This window comes from Sciurus carolinensis, unplaced genomic scaffold (assembly GCF_902686445.1).
Source record: "Sciurus carolinensis unplaced genomic scaffold, mSciCar1.2, whole genome shotgun sequence".
Lineage (NCBI taxonomy): Eukaryota > Metazoa > Chordata > Mammalia > Rodentia > Sciuridae > Sciurus > Sciurus carolinensis.
Window position 1 is genome coordinate 598,058 of NW_025920212.1, and position 8,881 is coordinate 606,938.

General features: G+C 44.2%; 1 pseudogene; it reads left to right on the forward strand.

Annotated features, from left to right (window-relative positions):
- LOC124975114 (TBC1 domain family member 8-like) overlaps positions 1–8,403 on the forward strand; it is a 32,500-nt pseudogene extending 24,097 nt beyond the window's left edge.
- Positions 8,404–8,881: the final 478 nt, after the last annotated feature.

Genomic DNA, 8,881 nt, shown 5'->3' on the forward strand with positions numbered 1-8,881 from the left:
GCACTAAGCAACTCAGTGAGATCTGTCTCTAAATAAAATACAAAATTGGGCTGGGGATGAGGCTCAGTAGCCACGTGCCCCTGACTTTAATCCCTGGTACATACCCCTCAAAAAATCTGGGACTAGCATGTTTGTTTAAAAATGTATCACCTCCACTACTTTACATTATCTTTATTAGTAGTAGTATTACTGAGGATTGAAGCCAGAGCTCTTAACTGTTGAGCACTTCCCCCCACCCCAACCTTGCTTTTTGAGACAAGGACTAGCTAAGTTACCTCCCTAGCAAGGAGGGATCCTCCAGCCTCCTGGGTCACTGGTATGAAAGGCGTGTGCCACAGCACCTGGCTGTCTTTCTGGCAGTGCTGGGAATCAAACCCAGGGCTTCACACATGCTAGGCAAGTGCTCTACTACTGAGCTGTGTCCCAGCACCTGCTTTCTTTTTCTAAAGTGAAAGTCCTGCTTTGTTGCCCAGGCTGGACCTAAAACTCTGGGATCAAGACACCCACCTGCCTCAGGCTTGCAGGTAGCTGGGAGGTGCACATACGCTGTGCCTGACTGTACTGTATTACCTTAACATTTCATAGAATCTGCTTGTAGTGTCTTCTAAGCATAAGAGTCATGTGACACAGACTCGATGCTCAGCCCGCTATTGTGAACAAGAAATGAATAACGCTCTTGCACACTCCTTTTTTCCTCTACCTTGAGGTGTGAGTGCTGTGTTTGAAAGAATGTTTTGTGTGATTCAGAAATGTTTGCATGAGTGTTGAAGTATTCATGAAGATGTATTCCGATGGATTGCAAAATGATGGTCCTTGAAAGTATGCAGTAGCCAGCAACCTGGGAGATGACACTTCAATCTTTAAGAAAACCCTTGGCCCATGAATTGGGTTTCACCAGCAGCTGTCAGGCAGTTGTGTGCTCTTCCCCTGCACAGGCTTTGAGACTTTTGCATTTTAGCTTAAAAGAAACAAATAGAACTTTGGATTGTTGTTTGCTGATGCTTGAAGTCTGGCTCCCACTTTATGGGGGATCTGAGTTTGCATCTTTTCTCTTTCAGTTAAAATTTTAATCCCTTGGGTTGATATCTAGAATTTGGAAAGGACAGCCAACGTCTTTGTGGCGGACACCATCCGAATCACCACACAGAATAAAGAGCATGACTCCTCTATGTTTCTGATCCTAGATGCAGTCTTGAAGATCATGGAGCAGCTGGTAGATGTGATGCTGCGGAGGCTGCTGGATAATGAGGTCTGGAGCCAGATGTGCAGGAGTCAAACCAAATCACCGAGAGGTAGAGCTTCAGTTCCCTGGCGACCCTCAGCTGCTTGACCATTTCATGTGCTTTGCTTAGCACCTTCTGATTGTGAGGTCTTCACTGTGTCCCTGGGCATTGGTTCGAGGGCCTGTGTGCATAGCAAACCCCATGAATGCTCAAGTTTCTTTCATAAAATGGCATGGTATTTGTATAGAAACCTTGTTTTGTTTTTCTGGTGGTGCTGGGGTTGAACCCAGGTCCTTATGCATGCTAGACCAGGTCTCTACCACCATACTACAACAAGTCCTTATCTTTTCATCTTAAATCACATGGTAGAGAATGTTTTCAGGGTAGCTGAACTGATTTCGATACGTTTGTCATCAATAGAGTAAGTCAGTATGTTGAATAATTTGGCCCACAGTGACACCAGTCAGGAAGACTATCAGGTTAGTTGCTTGCAATGTCACTAAGGAATTCAGCTTTATCATCTGAAGTTCAAACACGGTGTTTGAGCTGGACTTTGATTTCAGGTTTGCAGATCATAACTGGGTAACTAACCACAACACTGATGTCAAGGTAAACCATTATGAAAGATCCTATGAGAGACCATAGACTACTGTCCTGGATTCAATTTTTGACATACTTACAGAATCAGGACTGATCGAATACTACTAGTCATTAAACAGAGTTTTTTTTTTTTTTTTAACTGTGAAATATAACACAGACCCACCATTTTCAGGCATGCAGTTCAGTGGCATTAAGTACGTTCACACTGATACATGACCATCCTCACTGCCCTTTCCAGAACTCTTCTGACTTGATTAAACAAGAAGTCTACCTACTAGACACTACCACCCTGTTCAATCTTGCCTGACAAACGCCATTCTGCTGTCTCTGTGAAATCAACTGGATTCCTCACACAAGTAGACAGCAGTTAATATTTTGCCTTGGGTTTATTTCACTTACTATAATGTTGTCAATGCTCATCTTTGTCACAGCATGTGTCAGAATGTCCTTCCTTTTCAGGGTTGAATCATAATCCATCGTATGTACATACCCCACTGTGTTTATCCACTCGTCTGTCCGTGCACGCTTAGTTTGCTTTCACCTTCTGGCTATTGTGAACAATACTGTCGTGAACTGGGCACACTAATTTCTCTGATACCTACTTTCGATTCTATCCAGTTTTTTTACCAAGAAGTGTAATAGCCAAATCATATAATACTATGTTTAATTTTAAAAAGAGCCTTAGTCTTTTACTTTAAAATTGTTTATCTGTTTTAACATTCCTTAATTTTTTTTGATTGATGTTTCTTTAAAATATCCAAGGAGATGAGTAAACCATAGCTATAATGCCTTTGCTCATGAGGCAGTTTAGTACCTCAGCATCTGAAACTCTTGTTTTGTAACTGAATTTTGGAGCAGTTTTTATTTAGATTTTTTGAATTAGAATGCTCAATTGCTAAAGCTTACATGGATCTTGTAAAATCTGAAAAACTCTGAAATTTGCATCTCTTCTGGTCCCAAGCATTTTGAATAAGGCCAACTCAACCTGTAGTGAATTCATTCAAAGCCATGAGGTCTAGTGTGCAGTGCTAATACAAAGAAAGTCATTTTGAAAACAGCAGATCTCTTCCTCCTTAACACATGCACTTTCTTCTGACTGTCTGGTGGGGGTGCATCCTTCTCAGTGGTGGTCCTTGAACAGCAACATGTTTGGGGTTTTCATGTATTCAGAATGACTTCCCATCCCTTCCAGCTGTATGCATGTACTTCAAAGTGGTCACATGTTGCCACAAAAGGCACAAAAAAAAAAAAAAAGAAAGAAAGAAAAAGAAAAGAAATGCTCTTTGTATGTTTTCTTTTTTCTTTTTTCCCAAATTCAACTCCATGTGGCATTGCGTCACCTCTGAAGTGTGATAGAACTTTTGGAAGATGGATGGTGCTTATCTATTCCTTAGGAAAGAGACTCTTGGGGCTGTGATCATTGTTTTTGTTTCCTGGTCCCTAAATCCTTTCATCTAGCAATCTGAAGTATTCTGTGTGGCATTGGCACCGGTAGTCACTTGCTCTGTGGCAGCACCCCGGAACTTCATACTCCTTCTCTCACTGGCTCAGAGCCCCTGAGCCAACCTCTTTGGCCTCAGGTTTCCACCATTCTACTCTCAATGCTATGACAGCAACATTTTTAGAGTTAAATGTTAGTGCATTGGGCATTGTTGACTCTCAGGGACCTTGTGGTTCCCCTGAGGGACCTCACCTTCCATTCTTGCAGTATGTGAACTTCTTTTTCTTTCTTCTTTGTAGATGTACTTGACCGTCATGTGTACTTTGACATGTCCTACATCCATGGAGTACAGCTTCCCTTCTTGTGGTTGTACAAGATGTGGAGCTACACCAGGCGTATATTCCTATACGAACGTAGGAAATTGTGTGTGATTCAGTGTGAGAACTTGTGCAGTGCACTTGGCTTCCCCCGGCTCCCTGGTCCTCCTCTGGAGAAAAGTCAGGCTCCTTTTTGGTTATTCACATCTGAACAGTTAAGCCTTTCAATGGGTAGTTGAGATTTTAAATATTCACAGGACCACACAATGATCACCACAGCCACAGAACCTTTTATTACCCTCCAAAGAAGCCTCACGTTCCTGAGCTGCCACTCCTTATTTTTGTCTGTCATCCTCCTGTGTGGACATTTCATGTAAGTGAACCTGGCACCTTGTGGTCTTTGTGTCTGGCTTCTTTCACTCAGCCTGAGGTTTCCAAGCTCTGTTTATGCACACTTTCTGTTGATGGCTGAGTACTATCTACCCTGCTTGAGGAAATGTGCCACATTTGGTGTGTCCATTGATGAACTGGTGGACATGGGGTAGTTTCCACCTTTGACTATGAATCTGTTTGCTGTGTTTGTGTGCCAGTTAGTGGACGTCAGTTCTCAAGTCTGTAGGGCGCATTCACCCGGGAGGGAATGTCTGGGTAAACACTAGATCCACTTTCAACATTTGAGGGCTTCTGGCTTTTTGCCAACCTGAGAGTGTCATTTAGCCTTCCACAAGCAGCGTGGGAGGGCTCCACCTTCCCCTTGTCTCACCGATGCTCCCCCGCTTATCATGTAACTTCTCCACACATGGCCTTTGCTGCCATTTTTGGAGTACTTCTCAGTTATTCAAACCAGTATTGAATGCTTATTTGAGTTAATGAGTTTATGAATTTCTTGCTGGTGGGGACAGCGGGCTCTGCTCCTTGCACTTGCTTGGAAGGGCAACTGAACGTCTGGATGGACCGTGGGGCTCATAGGCTCTGGAGGGGCATGACTTGTTTTCATTTCCGTCACTAAAGTATCATGTTGTGCCAGCGAGTTCAAAAGTGTTTACTTTTCAATCTCGTGTCTATTGACCTTTCCATATCTTGACCTCTCCCTACCTCTCACCAGGGACCTTGAATCCCAAGCGCAGAAGGAGCTGTTCCAAATCATTTTCAGGCTACCAAGGAAGGAGAAGCTGCACACTGTGGTGGACTGCTCCTCTGGACGCCTTCAGTCGGTTTCACACTGCAGGACGCATGTTTTCCTCTGACAGCTCCACCTACTTTGCCAGCAGAGAAGATGGCTGCTACAATGTTGTCCTTCTGCTCAGAGAGGTACACCCTGCCTCTCCCCTCTGCTTGACCTGCCGTGCACACTTTGATGCACATTTTCATCTTTTAAACCACGTGGTTGAATCCATTTTCTGTTACTTAAACAAAATCCATGATGCCAGGTTAACTCATTAACCAAAAAAAAAAAAAAAAAAAAAAAAGAAGAAAAGGCTTAATTAACTCCCAGTCCTGAGGCTCAAGAACATGGTGTTGGGTGAGCACCAGTGAGGGCATTGTGGTGGACAGTGTCCCCTTGGCATGAGCATGAGTAGATGGAACCATCATATGTGAAGACAGGAAACCAGAGAATGGGGAGGGACCATTCTTTGTAACAACCCCTGTTGTGGGAACGAACCAGGTCCCATAATCCCTACTGAGGGCTATTCTTTCAGTGACCCATCCATCCCCTACTAGGCCTCACCTCTTAAGGTTCCACCACCGTTTAATGCTGCCACATTGGGGATCAAGTTTTCAACACAAGAACGTTCGGGGGACACACTCCAACTATATCCCAACCAGAGCAACTTGGGCCATCTGATGGCCAGACTCCAGGAGGGAAGCGTGGCCTGAATTACGCCATTACCCCTTCAACCTTCCTTTTTTCTCTTGTTGCTACGGCAACTGAAGGTTGCCTAGAAGCGATGGTAACAACAACATACACTAACCCCACACTGTTGATAAAGGTGTCATTCAAAAGTACATGCCTTGCAATTCAAGCTTTTCCTACAGCTCTTAGGAAGGGATCCTCCACTTTTGTTGCCAAAAATAGACAAAGGAAAAGGCAAACTATAAAAATTTTCCCCTTTAGAAAATATGTGGCAAATTGGCATTTATACTTTTGTGGAACTTGTGAAAGATTTAAAAATGCCTCCTTGTGTTAGGATCAGGTCCCTCCTATAACTCTATGATTCTCTCATTGGAAACGGGAGTGTGGGCAGCCTGAGTTTGCTTCTGAATGCAAGCAGCTCAGTCCTTGATCTCAGGCATCTGTGCTGAGGGGGTACCACAGCTGTTACACATCAAGACTTCTGGGGTCTCGTTTCTCGTAGCATGGGTCCTGAGCCTTATTGTTTAGAAACTCAGTGTTTTTCCTCATATGATTTCCCACCTCCATCCCCTCCTTCTGCAGTAGATGTCTTCATTTTGCAAGCATTATTATCAGTGGAGCAAGAAATCGACATGATGACCTACATACGTAAAAAATTAATTTTGGAATTATGCATAGCATCAAATTTACCTTGTAACCAATTTCTAAGTGGAATCCTACAGCATAGTCATTTTGTGACTTTTTCTTCCACTACACAATGTCCTTAATGTTGATCCACCTTTTATCTGTTAGAATTCCCTTCCTTTGGAAGTCTGAGTAATATTCCATGGTAGCCTGAAGCACAGTTCCCTTATCCATTCATCTGTGCATGGAAGCTTGGGTTACTTCTACCTTTTTGTGATTGTGATTGATGCTCCCTTGCACACTTTTCAACCTTTATGCCAGGTCCTTGTTGCCATTATCCATGTTAGATTAACTTCTGAGCATGTTCGTGGAGGCCTGCCTTCCTTCTTTTTTGTGGTCCTTACTGTGGTTTGAATCTTTTTATTAGTGCCTTGCAATTATACATAACAGTGGGATTCATTGTTCATATTGGAACATGTACAGAACGTAATTAGTCAGTTCCATTCTCCAGCACCTCCCCTTCATGTTCCATCTTTTGCATCAGGTAGTGAGCATGGAGAAGATGGAGGACACCAGTCTGCTGCCCAGCCCCATCCTCATCAGCATCAGGAGCAAGATGGCCTTCCAGTTCATCGAGATCAAGGATAGAGGGACCTTGGTGGAGACCCTGCTTGAGAGACTGAAGCAGGTCCATGCCAACCATCCTGTGCACTATGACACCTCAACCAATGACAAGGACATGGTAGGAGCCTGCAGCATGGTGGCTTTCCATGACGTGACAGTCCCCCTCTCACCACCTCTGTGTCAGAGGGCTCCAGAGGGCATGTGTAGGGTGGTGACCCCCTTGGGTGTGAGCACACAATGTGCTAGAGATGATTGGGACTCCAGTAGTAGGGGGTGTGAGTCTGGTGTCACCTCTGATGGGCTGGGTGTCCCGAGTGGGCATTGAACGCAATAGAGGGACTCTTCGGGAATCACACCACTGCTTGAAGGGGTTGATCTGGTGTCCCCCATGTTCGGGGGGCTGGTGGTGTGCTCCCTGGGTGGGTGTGGACCACACACGCCCCTTCACATCCAGAGGGATTGTTGGGCACCCCCACCTTCCTCACATGCTGGGGTGCTGACACACCCCAAGGTTTCAGGGGTTGATGCCCTTTGGAACAGAAAACGTGCTGAGAGAGATGCTCCCTCATTCTTAGGGTTGGATGGCTGCAGAAAAGGACCTGGGTCTGCCAGAGCCTCACCTTCTAGAACTTTCATTCACATATACTTTTAAAAACACATTTTAAACTGATACTTAATAATGGTGCATATTTTCCTCTCACTTTTTTTTTGTTTGTTTTCTTTTAAAGGCTGGACACACATCACCTGTTTTGTAACTACCAAGCATGTGCAGTGACCACAAGTTTGGGGATCTTGAAATGGTGTCTTGTCACAGCAGAAAGGAGCGTGGAGACAAGAGCCCACCTCTGTACCTCAGACCCCTGACCGTCGTCCTCCAGCCTTTGGGCAGCCAGAACCCTGACTCCCACCTGGTTGGTGAGGCCACTCCTTCCCTGGTGTGCCATGGGCACTGGAGGCTGGGCAATGACCATGGAGAGTGTGGCACCTGAGCACCAGCTCCTCTGGACCTGGGTGGAGAGATGGCCACATACCTTGGGCAGCAAGGGCTCTCTTGAGGGCTCAGAGAGCAGAGGGGGAGCAGGCCTTTCCCCTGTCTGGCTCTCGTGTCATTCCTGCTGTGTGACTTGGGCAGCGGGCGGTGCTGATCCTATGGATTTTCAGGTGTCAACCAAGTGTTCCTCCCACTGGCCGATGGCATCTGTGAGCATCTCAGTGTCAGTTTCCCGCGTGTGTGTCCTGGGACAAAGGGCTGCCTGTCCTCTAGTTTTATGAACCGAAATTATTTTTGCTACATTCATACATTTTTCTCTATGTGGAAAATTTGAGGCGAATAGACTCCAATTTCGTAACTAGACTCTAAGCGGCAGTGAAGAGACTAGTTTTGGCCTTGTCACTACCTTGGGGACGAGGTGTGGCTAGAGACTTTATTACCCCACACTCCTCCTCAGTTACAGTAGCTCCTGCAGCATCAATTGTTACTTTTATTGATCCAGACTGAACCGTTCTTTTCAGATGTGATGTATGCCCACACACACATGGGAGGTATGGATATATATATATATGTGTGTATTTATTATGTGCATATATACATATATATATACACATATACATACATATGTGTAAACATATATATAATTATTTCCTTAATCTATAAGTTGCTAAGTATTGAGCATATATGTATCCTCCCGTTGTTGGAGAATGCAGGTTATTAAATGCATTTCACCATAACCAACTCAAATGTTGTCTCAGCGTGCGTGCTTGTATTTCTGTTGAGTGTGTGCGTGTGCATGTGTGTGCCTTCATGCGTATGAGTGTCATAATATCTAATATTTCATTTCTCCAATTGGAAATTGAGTAAATTCCATTGTAAATTCAGAAAATGCAATCTGCCATACTCCCAATACCAAAATGTCATTTTGACCAAATGAAACATTCTTTCACCTAGGGTTGAATGTTTCCACTAGGAATTACTGGTAAAATGAATAGATTCAAATCATGAAAGCATATCAGAATACACAAACATATTTTAAATAACAAAGACTTAAGGTCAAATTATGTATGGAATTGATGAGTAAACATTTTAGAAATCCATTTCATTGTTCATCTATGATGCAATGCTTTAGCACTGCCCAGAGAGACAGGAGCAGATTCTTGTCCACAGGTTCCAGTGGTGTCCTCGCACCTGAGTTGTCTCATA